Source organism: Amblyomma americanum, chromosome 5, assembly GCF_052857255.1.
Source record: "Amblyomma americanum isolate KBUSLIRL-KWMA chromosome 5, ASM5285725v1, whole genome shotgun sequence".
Classification (NCBI taxonomy): Eukaryota; Metazoa; Arthropoda; class Arachnida; order Ixodida; family Ixodidae; genus Amblyomma; species Amblyomma americanum.
In genome coordinates, this window is record NC_135501.1 from 142,197,820 (window position 1) to 142,214,552 (window position 16,733).

The window sequence follows — 16,733 nt, forward strand, 5'->3', positions numbered from 1 at the left end:
CAGCGTTTAAAATGAATTCCATGACACTGAATGAATGTTGTTGGGGTGTACATGTGAGAGGCAGGCAGGTCTTGCACGGACGTGGAAGTGCTGCTTAGCAGATGGTAATATACGCACCGAAATAACTGCAATAAATGCGAAAAAAATGTCTGATTTCGTACAAGTATTCCAGAAGAACCCACCATTTACATATCGCTTACAAAATAATGTGCTAATAATAGTGTTTTATGTCCCTCAGAAAACCAGCGCTTATAGCGAGCTGCCTTCCACTGTGAAATATGACCCGAATGTACCCCAATAATAATAATAATAATAATAATAATAATAATAATAATAATAATAATAATAATAATAATAATAATAATAATAATAATAATAATAATAATAATAATAATATTAGTAATAATAATAATAATAATTGGTTTTTGGGGAAAGTAAATGTCGCAGTATCTGTCTCATATATCGTTGGACACCTTAGCCGCGCCGTAAGGGAAGGGATAAAGGAGGGAGTGAAAGAACAAAGGAAGAAGAGGTGCCGTAGTGGAGGGCTCCGGAATAATTTTGACCACCTGGGGATCTTAAACGTGCACTGACATCGCACAGCACACGGGCGCCTTAGCGTTTTTCCTCCATAAAAATGCAGCCGCCGCGGTCGGGTTCGAACCTGGGAACGACGCAACGACGCATTGTGTTCGCGCTTCCCGCCATTGTAGGAGCTGCCATCTTCCGACGGAACTGCGAAGACGGGACTGTTATCGCCACATCGCGTGGGCGTTGATCTTGGCTGGCCTAATCACTTTGGCAGCAGCGGCGACGGAGGCCGGACGTTAATGCGACGTGCTTCTGTATTCACAGGTGCCCGTTGATCTACACCTATCCCGACGAGGACTTACGTTGACACAGAAGCAAGCTTGCCTGGCGGAGAAGATCTGGGAACAGCACTCCGAACTTGGAAATGTGCAGCGCATTCTTCAACGACGCAGCGTGTTCGCGCTTCCCGCCATTGTAGGAGCTGCCATCTTCCGACGGAACTGCGAAGACGGGACTGTTATCGCCACATCGCGTGGGCGTTGATCTTGGCTGGCCTAATCACTTTGGCAGCAGCGGCGACGGAGGCCGGACGTTAATGCGACGTGCTTCTGTATTCACAGGTTGGTGGAATACCTTTTGGTTTTTCAGTAGAATAAGCCTATGCACTCCTACCGCTGCTGCTGCCAAAAAGTGTGTTGTGACGTTCTTGTGTCTTCCTTTGATTGCCTTGGATGGTCGTGTTAGCACAGTATTTCACTGCTGCCACTGAACAGTAACATGAATAGAATCCCCCATGTGTCTCAAGTGCCTGCCAGCCTACCATGGTAGGGGAGAATTACATGTGTCATTGTTAGGCAGAGGTTGCCTGATTAGGTGCATCATAATAACCTACCTATTGAACAAAGGAGAAAGAGAAGCAAGAGAGGCAAGATAGATAAGAGGAAAAACCCGCTTAGAACAAGTTCTCTGTTTGCGCGCAACAGAATAGCAGTAATGGGATTCTCTAAAGCTATCGCATTCCACTTTGGACGTGCGTTCGTAGTCTTGCAACTATTTCTTCACACATTTTGTGCCCACATGCAAAGAGATGAGTGCCTCAAAAGATGCACTTGTACTATTTGTGCCAGAACACCATGATTAGGATTTTTTTTTTTTTGGGGGGGGGGGGTATCTATGTAACCTGTTTAAAGAGGAAGATGATAAGCGGGCACGAAACCTTTACACTAGCTTGAAATAAATAGGCGGTATTTAATATACTAATCAACAAAGTTGGAACACTCACATAATGCGGATTTAAGACCCCAAATTGCATTCTAGTACAGACTATTCTTCAAGATCATGATATGTATCTCACCCGCACAAAGTAAAGTAAAAAATTTCGCGAGCAGCTAGGCTCGCTAATACGATCTAAACACTCAGGTTCATTGTTTGCATTGTTAATGAGAAATAAATTGCGATGCTGCAATAAGCTTGTCATTTGTTGAACCTATCACGAAAATGGCTACTATGGTATTTTTCTAACAGCCCTAAGTGCCGTGTTCTGCGGTGATTTTGAGAAAAACCGTTAGAAGGCGAAAGTAGAAGGAATGACTTCTTAAATTTTTAGGATGCACCGAAAGAATGTTGTATGAAGAGAATTTATAATTTTTCTGGCTCGAGAGCAGTCTGCTTCAGCATTATAATAACCATAGTGATTAGGTTTAAAACAGTAGCTGTTAAAAAGGCGGTTTCGGCTAATTGCTCTAACCATTTGGAAAACGCCACGGTGTCTTATCGCCGTCAGAAAAAGGTATGTCAGGCTTTAAAGAAGTGGTCTTTTAACAGAATGTGCTCAATGACAACAGAAAGCTAACGTCAAATAAAGATACGGCACAGACATTTTAAGTAGCAGAGAATAAGGTTTCCCGCTGCCTCAGTATTGTTTCCTAATAAGTACTTGATGTCGAACACGGCATTTACCAAATAGTAACAAACCTATTCTTCTTTTTTCGGCATAGTAAAGATATCCAGCGTGGAAGGAAAAAGTTGATCGCTTCATAATACTTTTTTTGGACAATGAACACATTGGGGCTGTCACGTTATAATGTTTTTTTTTCTGGAATGGTAGGAATTTAATTACTTATATTATACTTAGCTATCACCTCTAGCGCGGCTAAGGAATATTAGCAATAGAAATCACGTTGCGGCATATGGACAGGTTTGGCAAACTTTTGTTTTTGGTTCAGAGCTAATAATGGTATTTCCTTTTCTATTTGCATTTCTTTTGTTGTCAAAGATAAATGTCCGAAATACTCCCCGCTTATGCCGCAACCGTCATGATTGTTAAATAAGTGCAGGCTGAACTAAAATACACATTATGAAAACCCAGAAAGAAAAATTTCTGGCGCATACCATGGCTATCGAGCACCATGCATGGCGTTGCCGCCTACGAGATAGGGAAGTTACAACATAGTCCACTTTTCATTAAACGTATACGCTGCTTCTCCATTAATTACAGAGCCCCACTGGTCCACTTCATTATAAACAGACAGTTCCCCGAAGCTGCTATCCTCTCATTACGACACGCTTGCGTGGAAGCCGAGCGGGATATACCTACCAGCGCAGTGGGCACGAGCAATTTACGGGAAAACCATTGCCGATGTATAATTTCAGTTTTTGTGGTTTCGTGCATACAGCTAGAGCACTCTACAGAACAGTGAGGGGCACTGCATTTATTCCTCTTGGCCAAAGAATTGCGTTGTATTAGTGTCTAGCGGCGCCACCTTAGGAACTGGCGCCACCGACGAGCTTCTCAGCATCCGGACAAGACAGCAGCGTCGGCGGTCCGCTTCGTATGCTAACCAGCCGCCGCTTCAGAGGCTACTGCAATATGCAGATTGTCCCCACCCACACGGCCCCCTCCACATCATCAGCCTTCATTGGAAACGTGGCCACCTCGAACGATAGCCTCCACTAGCGCGAAGGCACAACAGCCGTTTCTGCGCTTCCAGTTCATCCTTCCCTCAGATAGACCCAGTCGCTTTCATCCTGTTGTTCGCTCCCGGCTTTGCGGAGCCCTTTCTCCGCGGTGCGTGGCCTCCTGCTGCTACCCGCCGCAATGCGCGTGCATCCTACCGTTCCCGGTGAGGTCTTCCCACCGTATCAACACCTCACCCTTCCACGGCTCCAGAATTTTCCTCTGTTCTACGCCAAAGACTTCACCTTCAGGCTGGTGCTGCTGGACATCCAGTTCACCGTTTAACGTGCGCAGCCACCTATTTAGTTATCAGCACGCCAGCCTCGAGTTCCCGGCCAGTCTCCCGGCCAAACTTAGGTTTCCGCCACTCAATCCCTCGATCTACGCCGACTTCAAAACGGGGATTGCTATTGTCTAGGAGCTGCTGCCACTTCTCTGCACTCTGCTTCGGGCTTCCCCACCTTTGACGCCCCGTCTTCTCTTCACCACTTGCGGTGTTTTCGCAAACAGTTCTTTCGGGGGCTACTTCAAAAGTCGAAACTACAGAGCTTCTGATCACAGCCATACTTTCACTCAACTTTAGAGAGGAGTCACGCATGAACGCTGCACTCTCCTGCTCACCTTTCGTACCGACCATAGTAACTCTCGCCACCACTAACAGTGGTTTACCGTCTCAGTGCTAGTTTCGACAGGAAGCTTCGAGCATGTTTCCAGGAGAATTGTGCACGCATGCTTTCTGATGCAGTTCTCATGCCTGTCCCGGCCCTAGCGCCGCCCAGCATACGGTGCGCACTCTATCTTTCTTGCATTTGGCAAGACCTTCTTCGTCACTACGCGCCTATCCTGTCCTTGCCAGGCCCCGTTTCTTCGGCCGCTGCTATGAGTGCTACGACAGTTATATTCATCGCGGAGGCGTCCGCATCCAGCCGCTAGTTTTCAAAAGACGTACTGGCCTACACTGCCTGCCGCGCTCCAACGTCATTTTTTTTTTAACCGCCGGTTTTAGCTGCCATTGCGCGATGCCAGCGAAGCTGACTGCGTTCTCCGAAGGCTGTTCAGCTTTCGCACTACTCGGGTGCACCGGACCCTCTAGCAACAAAGATTTCTTTTTTCACCAAATTTTATCATGGAGTCTCAATCCGACTCTTCCGCAGATGGCACCATAGTATTTGTTCCCATGAAAATAAAATTTAGGACTAATTTAAGTTAACTAGACTTCGACACATTAGACAGTGCCACAATGAATAGAGCCCATAGGAGCCTATGTGCTTTGGTCGCGGTAATATGGGTGGTGATAAGAATAAAGTCTACACTGCTGCAGCCTGCAGTTTTATTTCTTTAATTTTAGTGCACGGGACCAGAGCAATGCAGCAAAAGATTGCAAATTGCTAAATGATGGCTCTTTTATTCTGAGGTTTTTGGCCTTAAATACAATGGTTACCAATTAATGCGGTTTAATACTTTCCGTATTGGATGAATGGCCCCGAAGAAAACTTTCTCTGCAGCTAGAGCAGCGTGGAAAGCCGCATTCAGGTGGTCTCAGCCGTTTGGATGATCATATACACCGTAGTGGTTCACAGAATTTGAACAGCCAAAGTAGTAGTCAGGTCTTGTAGTCAGGTCATGTAGCCATTTTACGCCATCCAGCATATTATAGAGCACTAAGCGCATTAAGCTTTACGACATTATTTCAGTTACAATGGAGAAAGAATATCCGGGCTTGTAAGTACTAAAATTTCGCCTAATTTAAAATCCACTGGCCATTCTATTCACTGAAGAAGTGCCTATTCACAGCGATTTCTTTCTCTCAATTTCTTTTTCCTTCGCCATCCACTATCACCGTAGGCTCGCTTTATGGACAATTTTCCTCCGTAATCAAAGTGTCGATATTCACGTGGGCACGACTGCATTGTGTTGATGACTCATCATATTCCTTGGAGTGGCCGGCGCACCGCTAGCATGTTGTTTCATTTTGTCTGGTAGTTTGTCTTTTAATATAAAGCGAGTTCGAACTCAAAACACGTGATTTAGGGGTGCACCCAACCCTACCACAGCGCCTAGGATGGCTATTGCATACGACAGTGCGAACTATACCTTACAATTTGGCTGCTTTGGACAACACTACGCTAAGCCTGCGCCGAAGCCTGCTTTCACGGAGACCACAGTCACTGTAGTGAACTCAAAAGCGCGGACTCCTCGCACCTACTATTAACTCCACCCAGAAAGCTGAGGGATGAGGTTTGTCGGACATCTACCGCGAAATTGTTCTCTATTTATTGCAACTTCAACCGCGTTCTAGGGACAGTGAATCATTGGTAGGGTAATACGTTACAAACATATTTAATTTAAGAGTGAGTTCGAAAGCACAGGGGCAAGAGGAATTAGGTTCTCGCAGAGTACCATGCATTGCGTTCTGCTAAAGAAAAGTCAGATTGATCTCCATTGCCAAAGTTAGTGGACTGTAGCTTTTGAACTTTTACGAGGAATTACTCTTATGATAGTAACCACTTCTCATGCTCTAAACATTATCCGCCACCTGGGCACAGCTAGTGTTCAAGTGCGCAGTTTGCGTTTAAAGTCATGGCTCTTTTTGAAGACGCTCATAGATTGCCATCTCATCTCAGTATCTCTCTTCCAATTCAGAATGGTAGCCGCTGACTGTAAATAATAACTTCAGCGACTACCTTTTAACTTCTCATGGCTAACTAGCATTTCTATCAAAACCTCCAAGTAATCAACTCTCTCAACTGCAGGCGTGTCACTATAGAGCTTTCAGCCCTTACACAGTGAAGTGTTGTTTCAGAGCGCTTGTTTCTCTGCTCACACTTTCAGCAGCTTCTTTGTTCTACCAAGTGTCTGCTTTGAACAAAATTTATATAAAGCGATTGTTTTATTTGGCTTCTTCGATATCTTGTGGCAGCTTTTATGAGCGGCCCCGGTCACAGTCAGAGACATTAATGATGCAAATGAAAGGGCAACAGCATTTGTGCACTTATTACCTGTCGCATATATTTACAGCCCCTTTTCATTGTTTAGAAAAAATTCTGTGGGCACCGATTGCAGTTGTGCTTGTGTTACTATATCTTATGGCATGTGTTACTTCCTCTACTAGCACTGAATACGTTTGAGTCTTGTGGCTCTTGTGCAGAATGCATTTTAGAACCCCAGACTTCAATGGTCTTGATATGTGTCTGATAGTAGTAACAAAGAAGGCGCTCTACGGCTTGTACAGCAAGCTTTAAGACCTTGTAGTCAGTAGCTCAGCGAAACCTCGCTACCTTTTCTATTACAATGCTGCAGTAGGATAAAAAAACAGTTCGAAAAAGAATGAAAGCAGCAATAGATATTCTTTATTTCTGCCACTTTTGTAGGAATTTAGGCACTCCCTAAGTTGTTGCAGTGAGTCAATTTTCACGAAACCAAACTGCAATTCCTAACTGTGTAATGTTGGCGCCGTATATTCTCTTCACCCTTAATCAAAACATGAAGCCCTCAGGCTGCATGATGAAGCCTTTCCCTTGAACCGGCCGCGGTGAAATCGAAGTCTCCTCAAAAAGATTCTAGTGTCGGTGCGCTCAGAATGCGAGATTGTAGAGTTATGAAGCCCACTGTGATAGTGCAAAAGTAAAAACGCCACACAAAGATTGGTGGGGAGTTCCTGATGGTAAGGCTTACGTGTATTAGTGTGGTTTCCATGATTCAGCTCGGCAGCGGTAAAGCAAGCACACTGATCAAAGAAACACACTGATTTTTCAGGCTGTTCCCGCTGTGCATACATTCGCCGCTACGTTTGCAACGAGAAGCTGTTCACCATAACCCTCGAAAGTCACCACTTTGAAAGCAGGATCATCGTATACTGCGCCATGTCTGAGAAATGAACAATTGCCAACGCTATTAGCGCATCCGTGGCATCGACGGTACGTAAAGTACGCGTTCGACGGACTCACCACGCATTTTGGAAACGGTGCACGCGGCTACAGGGCAGAAATGATTTACCGCATTTATTTCTACCCAAATGTTTAGACAGATGTCAAAAAACCACAAGAAAATAAGGCAGCTCAGGCAAGAAATGCGAAATTCCCGCCGTGGTGGCTCAGTGGTTAGAATTTCGGCTACTGATTCGGAGTACCCGGGTTCGAACCCGAATGCGGCGGCAGAGTTTCGATGGAGGCGAAACGCTAAAGCGCTCGTGTTCTATGCGATGTCAGAGCCTTTAAACATCCCCAGGTGGTCAAAATTGTTCCGAAGCCCTCCACTACGGTACCTCTTTCTTCCTTTCTTCTTTCACTCCCTCCTTTATCTCTTCGAAAAGGGCGTGGTTCAGGCGTCCACCGATATGTGAGAGATACTGCGCCAATTACTTTCCCAGGAAACCAATTTCCATTTTTTTTTCCAATTGGCAGAACAGAATAAACTCAACGAAAAGCAGAGAACCAGCGGCTAGCGCAAGAAACTCAAGATCTAGAGCAATATCAGTGACTAAACAACTTCGAAATGAAAGGCTTTCCCTTAGCGAATGATCTTTTCGGCATAGTCATTTTATTATTTATTCCTATAGGTTAGTCTTCGCAAAGTTAGGCGCCAAGGAAAGTGCAGGAGAGTGGCATGTCTGCCTAAAAATAAGAGGGTAAACGTAAGGCCTATGATCAAGGGCGAGCTTCTGATTAAGTGTGTGAAATAAAAATTATAGATGGATGATTTCTTTTTGCCTGGAGAGTGTTTTTGATATTTTCTGCCATTTGTTCAGATACCGATCGGTGCGACCTTATTTCGAATAATTAAAGCGTCTTTGAATTTTTTGAAGATAATTTATATTGCACATCGTATGGGGGTCCCACAAAATGTCAGTATATTCCAGCTTAGGCCTTAAATGTGTTGTGTAAGCGAGAAGTCTGACATGAGCGAGGGCATCTTTAAGCATCCCTAAGATAGCCGAGCATATTGGGGAGACGCTCGGTGCTGCTGATGTTGATATAAGTCACTGGGTCCACGCTCAGAAGTAAGCAAAAACATATTTTCAAAGAATGTAGAAAAAAGCGATTCGATATGACTGTGTTGGGTAGTGAAACAAGAGAACCAATTTTGTCAATGACCATCTTACTTAAGGCAGAGAAAATGACGCAGAAGCTGCGAGACAGCCTTTTGGTCCGTGTTTATTGAGCTACTTTTATTTTCATTCTGAACCTATCACCAAGGCAAACAAGATATTGCTTGATGCTGCAATCGAGAAAAATAAGAAGCGTTTCGAGGTTTCTTTGGACTTGAGGTGCTAAAATACTTGGCCGAAAATAGGAATATGCACTATTTGTTCTCATCGCTAGCAACATAGAACAGCCCCGATTGGCGGGTGATAATAACAATACAAACACGCGCAACCAGTCAAACACATCTCAAATCAGAGGATATGTAATTGCTACGGCGCAAAAGAGTTAAAGAACCTGCCCATGAAAAACGACAGAACCATCTCCGTACTCTACGTAATTATTATAAGTATCAAAAAGAAGATGGAGGATATAAATACATTTCTCCAACTGTTTAAAAGCAGATTGGACATCCTGGCCTTTTCTGAAATATACGTTGCAGTTACCGATTATGCATCGCGTTTTTCCGACTACGTTTGTTGCCTTGTATGTTGCGAATATAAGATATGGAGGCATTTTAGGGTCTAATGTTTTTGACTCCGAGTAGCAAAAATTATTAAGTTTAATTGTGTTTCGGGCAGCGCTATGATTTAAAAAAAATTCTAATTTTTCTTGTGGCGTTTTTATCATGCGCTGGATGAAAACAACAAACTTGAGTTACCTTAGTATACATCATTAATGATCGGTCTACGGTTTATTCATGCGCGAATGAAGAGCCCTATTTTCTACGTAGAATTCATTAATTAGCATATGTTTACCAACGAGAAAATCAGCTGAGAGTGCGACAGTGTTACATATGAGCGTAAAAGATTTGCGACCTCAAGAATTCCACGCAGACGTGCTTACCTCTGAATTAAGTGGCAACAAAACATTGTTCCTTATAATGGCTGCTGAGCAGAAAACTAGAGAACTCCCTGACGCGATGTTTAATTCTAGTCGCAAAATCACTGGTGCGACATTGTGATGCTTCGCCCGTTCAAGTGAATGATTCATTGGAGTCAAATAGGAAACCTAACAGACGCTGACCAACCTTTTGACGTTTTTTTACTATGTTAATTGCCGCGCAGGATATGCCAATTTCAGAAGAAAATGCCATTTTCGATAGAAGCAAAACATTGCGACAACCAAACAAAGCTAACCAAGAATATTTGTATAACGAGTTCTAATCCGAGAAAAAAAGAGTCAATTGAGAACTATATCATGCACCGAGCAGCAGAAGGCAAGTTTCAGTGAGTACAATAGACTCGGCATCTGAGGCTGCTGCAGTGCCCGACTACCGACTGACTCGTCGCGAACGCACCTTGCACGCTTACAGAGAGCCCACGAGATGCTCTGCCGCCGGCTGCGCTTTGGCAAAGGGAGCATGAACACCTGCAAGCTAGAGTAAAGGACAGACTGCAGTGATGTGCACTGAATCGGCAACACGGCACAGAAACTACCTGTGGTGGGTGCGCTTAACATCAGAAACTTTGATATTCTATTAATAAAAATCCTGCTGTTAAAAATTCCTGAGGGGTCGTTGGAAAGTGCACTCAAAATAAAATGCGCAATTTTGTACATATTTTCCCTGAACACATCAGCTCCAATGGTAGGAGTCACAGGCAGCCTATAATTATTTTCCCGGTGGTTAAAAAAGAAGGCAAGTTTCTATATTTATTCAAAACGCAACACTACCTGATTCGGCCATATATTATGAAGGAAAATTGCGATGTTACTTGTTGTTTCTGTTTAGAAAAACTATATAGAGCTATTTTTCGCAAAAAATTTGTGGAGAGTTCAGAAGGACAAGAAAATCAATTCTCTAGAAGAAATGGGAGCCGGTCGAGCACAAAATTTCACGGGTAAGGAATCCAAGAGTGTGGTGCGAAGCAGTCATAGCAAAATACGCACAGTGACAAAAGTGCTGTGGTAGCAATGACTTTATCAATTCACGAAGTTGCTGCATTCTAATTTCTATGGTTTTCATGTATACACGTTGAAACTTGTGTGTGTGCGCGTGCGTGTGTGTGCGTGCGTGCGTGCGTGCGTGCGCGTGCGTGCGTGCGCGTGCGTGCGCGTGCGTGTGCGTGTGCGTGTGCGTGTGTGTGTGTGTGTGTGTGAATACTGATCACACTTGGTGTCCATGTCGTGGTGTCCACGAGGTAGGATTGTCGTGTGAATTGCCCTGATTTTATTTCATCCGCTTGATTCACGATTACAGCCACTCGAATTACAAAAAAAACACTGTGCAGCGCACATGAGACTGTGCCCATGACCGCAAGAGGCAGAGGCGAAAGTGAATGAATAACTGTTTTATAAAGCGGGGCGTATACGTCGACAGCTAAGGCAACACACAAGATACTTCGGTAGCGAGACTACCAGAGGACCACGCTCGGGAAAAGAGCGTACAGAGTCTCCAATGATGTGATTGACACACTCTCAAGTGGGGCGATCCGGCGGTGCAAGCGTTTCACAAATCTTGCATGTCACTCCCCGGCAGCATGCTATAACGCTCGCGTTCCCACGGCACCCACACATAGAATAAAATTCAGGCACTTATCTTTCTATAGTACAGTGAAGAGTATGCGCTGGAATTGTCCAAAATGACAGTAATTACCGACTCTGCGACGCAGTTACCTCAGTAACAGTGAAGTTGTCAGTGTCGATGTTTTAAGCACGACCCCAGGGTATCGATTTGGATTGCAGCGCTGCCAGAATCTGGTGTTATAATTACGGAGTTCGAGTTCTTGTAGTGCATGTAAGTGGGCAGATTTTTTTTACCTACAAACAAATATTTCGTTGTCTTCTGCAGCATGCATGCTCCTCACAAAAACTCAAAAATTGTCTTCCAAAACATTCCACATTAGGCGACATTAGCCCCGCCGTTTCTTTCGCCAGTGGCGGTGTCGACCGACACATCACCTGGGTGCGTCCAGGCTACGCCACCTCTTTTTTTGTTCTTTTTTTTGTGCACTGTCAATCAGTTCTGTGCAGCATCAATACGACGGTAGTAGCGATGGTACCTTTCTTCAGCTCTTGTTTGCTAAATGTGTGAGCTTGTTAGTGCTCTGGTTGTGTGACTAAACTCTGAAGGTGGCAGGTGGGTTCTGCACAGCGGAAGACATTTTTTATGGCAGGGTAATCGACAATAAACAGCACTCAAGTACTGTGCTTAGTACCACAACGGTGAGACCGATGCCCGATTGAAGAAACAGCTTGTCATTGCTAACGAATGCAAGTACAGAACTGGGAAACAACCGGTGATGTTTTCTGTGGATGAATGAGAGCTTTAAATGCATTTATGCTTGGTCTAGACGTCTTATTTGCGGCGAGGTGCGAAATGCGAGCACGGGGGGATCATTTCCGTAGATATGGTGTTCTGAACCGCTCGTGAGCCACCTATGGAGCTTTGAGAGCCACCGCCTAGTTCTCTTTGCATTACCTTCATTGTGGTGAAGTTGTGTGATAATATTTGGTCGCACGCTGAGAACTATGAAGCGCCGCTAGATTCGTTATTCCGGCTGAACAGGAGTAGAACGGGAGAAGCAGACCATTTTAACAAAAGGTTCTTATGCAGGCGTGGAAATTTTGATCCTGTTCGCTGAGTGTGGGCCGGATATGGGGTTGTAATCATTGCCACTTCGACGTCACATAACCTACACTCCTCAAGTTTTGAACGGTTTGGGGTACCAAAGCGATGATCAAATAGCAGAGCCGATGATGATTATGGATTTTTATGGCGCAAGGGCAGCTATGGCCAAAGAGCGCCATGTCACAAGGTATTTTTTCTTTTTCTCAAGGTGGGGTCAGAGACCCATTTCCCAAGCATTTCACCCTAAATAAGCCGAGCACCAGACCAGGGGAAAGCTTGTACCCATTGTATCACCGGTGGGTACCCGGCGGCACTGGGGATCGAACCCCGCACCTCCCGCATGCGAGGCGGATGCTCAACCACTCGGCCACCGCTGCGGTCAAATAGCAGAGCCATTCGATTGCAGTGCTGCTGAGGTAAGTGCACATTGGAAGGTCTGTGCTTATTTTACTTGAACTTTCTTCAGTGCACTGAATGTAATTTGCCAACTTTTGGTGTTACTTTATAAGGTATGCTATAATTATCAAAAAATAGCTCTGATTGTTGAAAAAAGTACCATAGGCAATGTAGAGCACAAGTTTTTCGAACTGCTGGAGAAAGAGGTAATTACTCGTAAGCCGCCCCTCCAGAACACATTGTGATGAACCGTTGGAGATTCTAACTCGATGTTGTTTTCGTGAAGATGTTTGTAGAAGCCCGTCTCTAATGCACATTTCTTCTACTACCCATAGAACCTTTTGCTCCTTAGCGTCCGCATTCAGGCCCAATCCTGCTACCTCACCGGTATGACGCTGCTCTGGCATCACTTTTTATCCGTAGTCGTGCCAGCACTGTCCGAACCTGAGGTGATTGGCGCTACTGGCCTGCTGGAGCAGACTATCACTGATGCCGTAGTTGCCTGATGTCTAGCACACTGTCTGCAAAGATATCGGTTAAGGAATCAGCATCCTAGGGGTGTGTGTTTCATTTATGTCTCACCTTTAAGCCAGAGAAATCTTTTATCGTGCAGGCTCCCTTTTGTGGCGTAAGCTACACTGGCAGAGGTCGAGCAGTTTGCCGTGGCTCCTGGAGAGCCGTGCTGAGAATGCGCGGGGAGTAGTGACGTCACATCGAGCCCGGCTGGCGAGTCGGAGCCGCCGGTCTCTGGTCACGTGACCAGCCATGTGACGGACCACGTGACCAGCCACGGCGCCGCGCCACCCGCAGCTGCTCTGCACCACGTGACCGACCATGTGGCCAACCGCGTAGCGCATGAAATGAAATATTGGCGCTGCTGCTCTCTTACACATTTTTTAGCGTGAGCTACACTGGCTGAGGTTAAGCAGTTTCGCGTGGCTCCTGGAGAGCCGTGCTGGGCATGCGTGAGGAGCAGTGACGTCACACGACGCAGAGCTGGCGCGCCGGAGCCGCCGCCGCCGCCGTGCGCGCCTCGCAGGTCTGCGCATTCCACGGGACAGATGCACTGGCGCCGGCGCGTGTCCAGCTGTGCGCCTCCGTTGCGCCGTAGCAAAGTCTGACGCTTCGCCGGAGCCGCTTGATAGTGCCTCTCATTTTTTGCGCATGCGCAGAGGTATCACAGGGGGTATACATATAGCGGGGCGTTTGCCAGTATGTGTATAGCCATGGAGAAGGAGAGCGAAATTGCTTCTCAGCAACAATTGATGCTTACCGGCTCAGCGTAGCTCACGCTACGTATATCCTGGCACAGCCGAGCTAAGCCGCTGCTAATATTTTTAGGATTTTATCAATAAAAAGTCAGTGCGGCTTTATTTGAGCACAAGCATTGTCGTTGATGCAGGGTGTGCATAAATGTTTAGGTTTGTTTGTTCTCAAATGGCCACTCCAGCGTTGTAGACAAGCAAGTTCATCTCTGTACTGCTTTTATTGTATTGTATCACTCACACCTGCCATAGTGGCAATCTGTGCTAGATTATCTACAAATAATTAAATAGATTTAACAGTAAGTACAGTTACTTTGTCCTAGCCGCTGTAAGAGAAACAAAAATGTGCAATTTATTTTGCGATGCCTTTTTGCTAATGCTTTTGAGGCGAAAGCTCTGTACGACAAAGACTGCATGCTTGTCATGGAAAACAGTAAATAATTTTAACATTATGTGCTGTGCAGATTATCTTCATAAGACAATGACTGACTAAATTCTCTACGTAGTAGCGCAATTACCCACAACATGCTAATGTCTGTTGTTGGGGATACCATTCAATCTTTGACTGTGGGGGCAGAATTTAGTGCGAAAGCTTGTTATAGATTTTTCTTGTTTAAATAAGCATTGCAATAGCTTCTAATGCTGTGGCTTTATTCGTATGTTGATACTGAGCAAGGTTATCAAACTTCAAGGATGTGATGAGGCGTGCAAGTGCACATTTAACTGATTATTTGCTCTCTTTGAGTGTGAAAGAGCTCACTAGGGATAACTCTGCACCTTGATTCGTTTTCTTGGGCATGCATGCAGTTCTCTTGCTGTTTCGTTTCGCTATAACATGGAGGGGGTTATCTGTTGCGGCTGATGATGCACACACGTGATGACAAGGAGTCTAGCTGTTCCTCCTGTTGATGCAGACAATAATTAAAACAATGCTACCTGATTTTGCTTACGAGTTGCAAGATAGCGCACCAAATAAAGAACCAACCAGTTTGCTTCAGTACTCCTCTGCTAATATACGTTTACTGAAATATATTAAAAGTTTCATATCCACATCTTTAAGCCTATTTAACATAAGTTTAGCACCCTGTTTGCCTTTATTTGCATACTCAGCGCTATTTATTGTTAATTGTTAAGATATTTCTGTGAACATCCTCTCACTGTCAGATTGTTTGGCCATTCTCGATAGGCAAAAATTATTGCCAACGTCGAACATACGAGGCCATTCCTATTAAACCCCCACGCATTGAAATATTTTCTTTTGCGAACAGCGAATAGCGCTCTGGGTCTTCAGCAAACATAACACACGCAGAATTTTGGCCTCTCACGTGTCGGTGTGATTCTGCCTCAACTGCCTTTCACGCGTCATGGTAATCATGGTTGGGACAGGTTTTGAACTTCCATCAGGGTCCTTTGTGAGCGCATCAGAATGAAGAAATTTGTTTTGCGCGTTAGTGGGCTTTAAAGTGATTGATGAGGCGCTTGAAGAGAGCTGTCCTAGTGTCGTAACGTAATCGATACAATGCAGTTTCATATCAAATTAAAACCATTGGTTTGAGTGTGGGGTCTTCATACCGGTTTCTTGCTGCGAGGGAAAGTTCATCTCAACACCATCTCCGAACATTTTTGAAGCGGTAATGTTTGGTTTCCGTTCACATTTCAGAGCGAAAGCTCTAACCAGGACGTTCACAGCCTATAAAAATTCACTTGCATGTATGTGATAGTCTCTTGCGTGTATGTGTTGTTGGTGTGCTCTGTTGGAGTGCCTGGTGCGAGCGCTAAATGCCATCTTATATGCAGCACTGCCTAGTGCGAGCGCTCAATCCCGCGGCACTGCCAGCTTGTCGCCCTCTACTCGGCAACACTAATTAGGTAGTTCTGGCCACAGAAAAGTGGTCTCTTGCGCGTCTTGAGCTTGCATAGCGTGAGCGCTCCTTCTCGCGGCACTGCCCGCTCATCGTCGTCTTCTCCGTAGCACTAATCCGTAGGTTCTGATGCGAGTAAAATCGTCTTTTACGTGTCCGCTAAAAGAAGATAAAAAAAAATGAACCAGTCATCATGTGTGGGGCTCAATTCCGTCATTCATGCTTATAAGATCATTCATGTCAATTTCCAAAAAAAAAAACCCTTTGTTTTCCATCTCAATCAAATGCTGTATACTTTGTGTAAATTTTCTGGTGAAGCTTTTGGTGCGCATATAAATATTTCTGTAGCTTTTTACGTTAGAAAACATTTGATGTCTATGATGTTTTAAAAGCGAGACACTCTCACACTGTTGAGTAATATCGTGGTTTAGTGATATGCAGAAAGCAAGCCTGGCAAAGCAGTTCTAACTATTGCGAAAGCTTGAGTCGGCTCAGGAGACAGGACGGAGTGAAATGGAGTAGGGTACTGCAAAGATAAAAATAATTTTTCTCCCAAGCGGCGCACACATTAAACAGTTTACCTTCAGTGGGAGACAGGGAGTGCAAGTTCAGGTGCCATAACAAATTTGTTTATTTGTTCCTTCTTTTGTTGACTTTTAAAATTCACGAGTACGAAGAAATGTTACTACGAACACAGAACAAGAACAATGAAGAATTTAGCTCAGTTAAACATGTGTTAGGGTAATTAATGAGCCAAGATAGAGGGAAAGCCAGTCCAAGCGGGTTCCGCTCTACGCTTGGTTTCACTGCCAGCAAGTTGAGGTGCAGATAGAGTTTCTTGGGTACAGCAGCCTTGTATGGCCTGTGTCTGCAAGGAAATATACAGGACAATTACATAAAAACTCAATCATCAGGTATTTCTTTAACCTGGTAAGCATAGAGAAAAGACATAGGAAGAATTGCTGCATTGCTGGGGATGGTATGAAACGTTAACGTCATATTTCATTACAC

General features: G+C 44.8%; 1 protein-coding gene across 1 annotated transcript in view; it reads left to right on the plus strand.

Moving 5' to 3' along the window:
- Positions 1–723: 723 nt before the first annotated feature.
- LOC144132794 (uncharacterized) overlaps positions 724–16,733 on the plus strand; it is a 185,764-nt gene continuing 169,754 nt past the window's right edge. The window contains exon 1 of the mRNA XM_077665453.1: positions 724–1,151. The gene's annotated coding sequence lies outside the window, so the exon portion shown is untranslated. The remainder of the gene's footprint in view (positions 1,152–16,733) is intronic.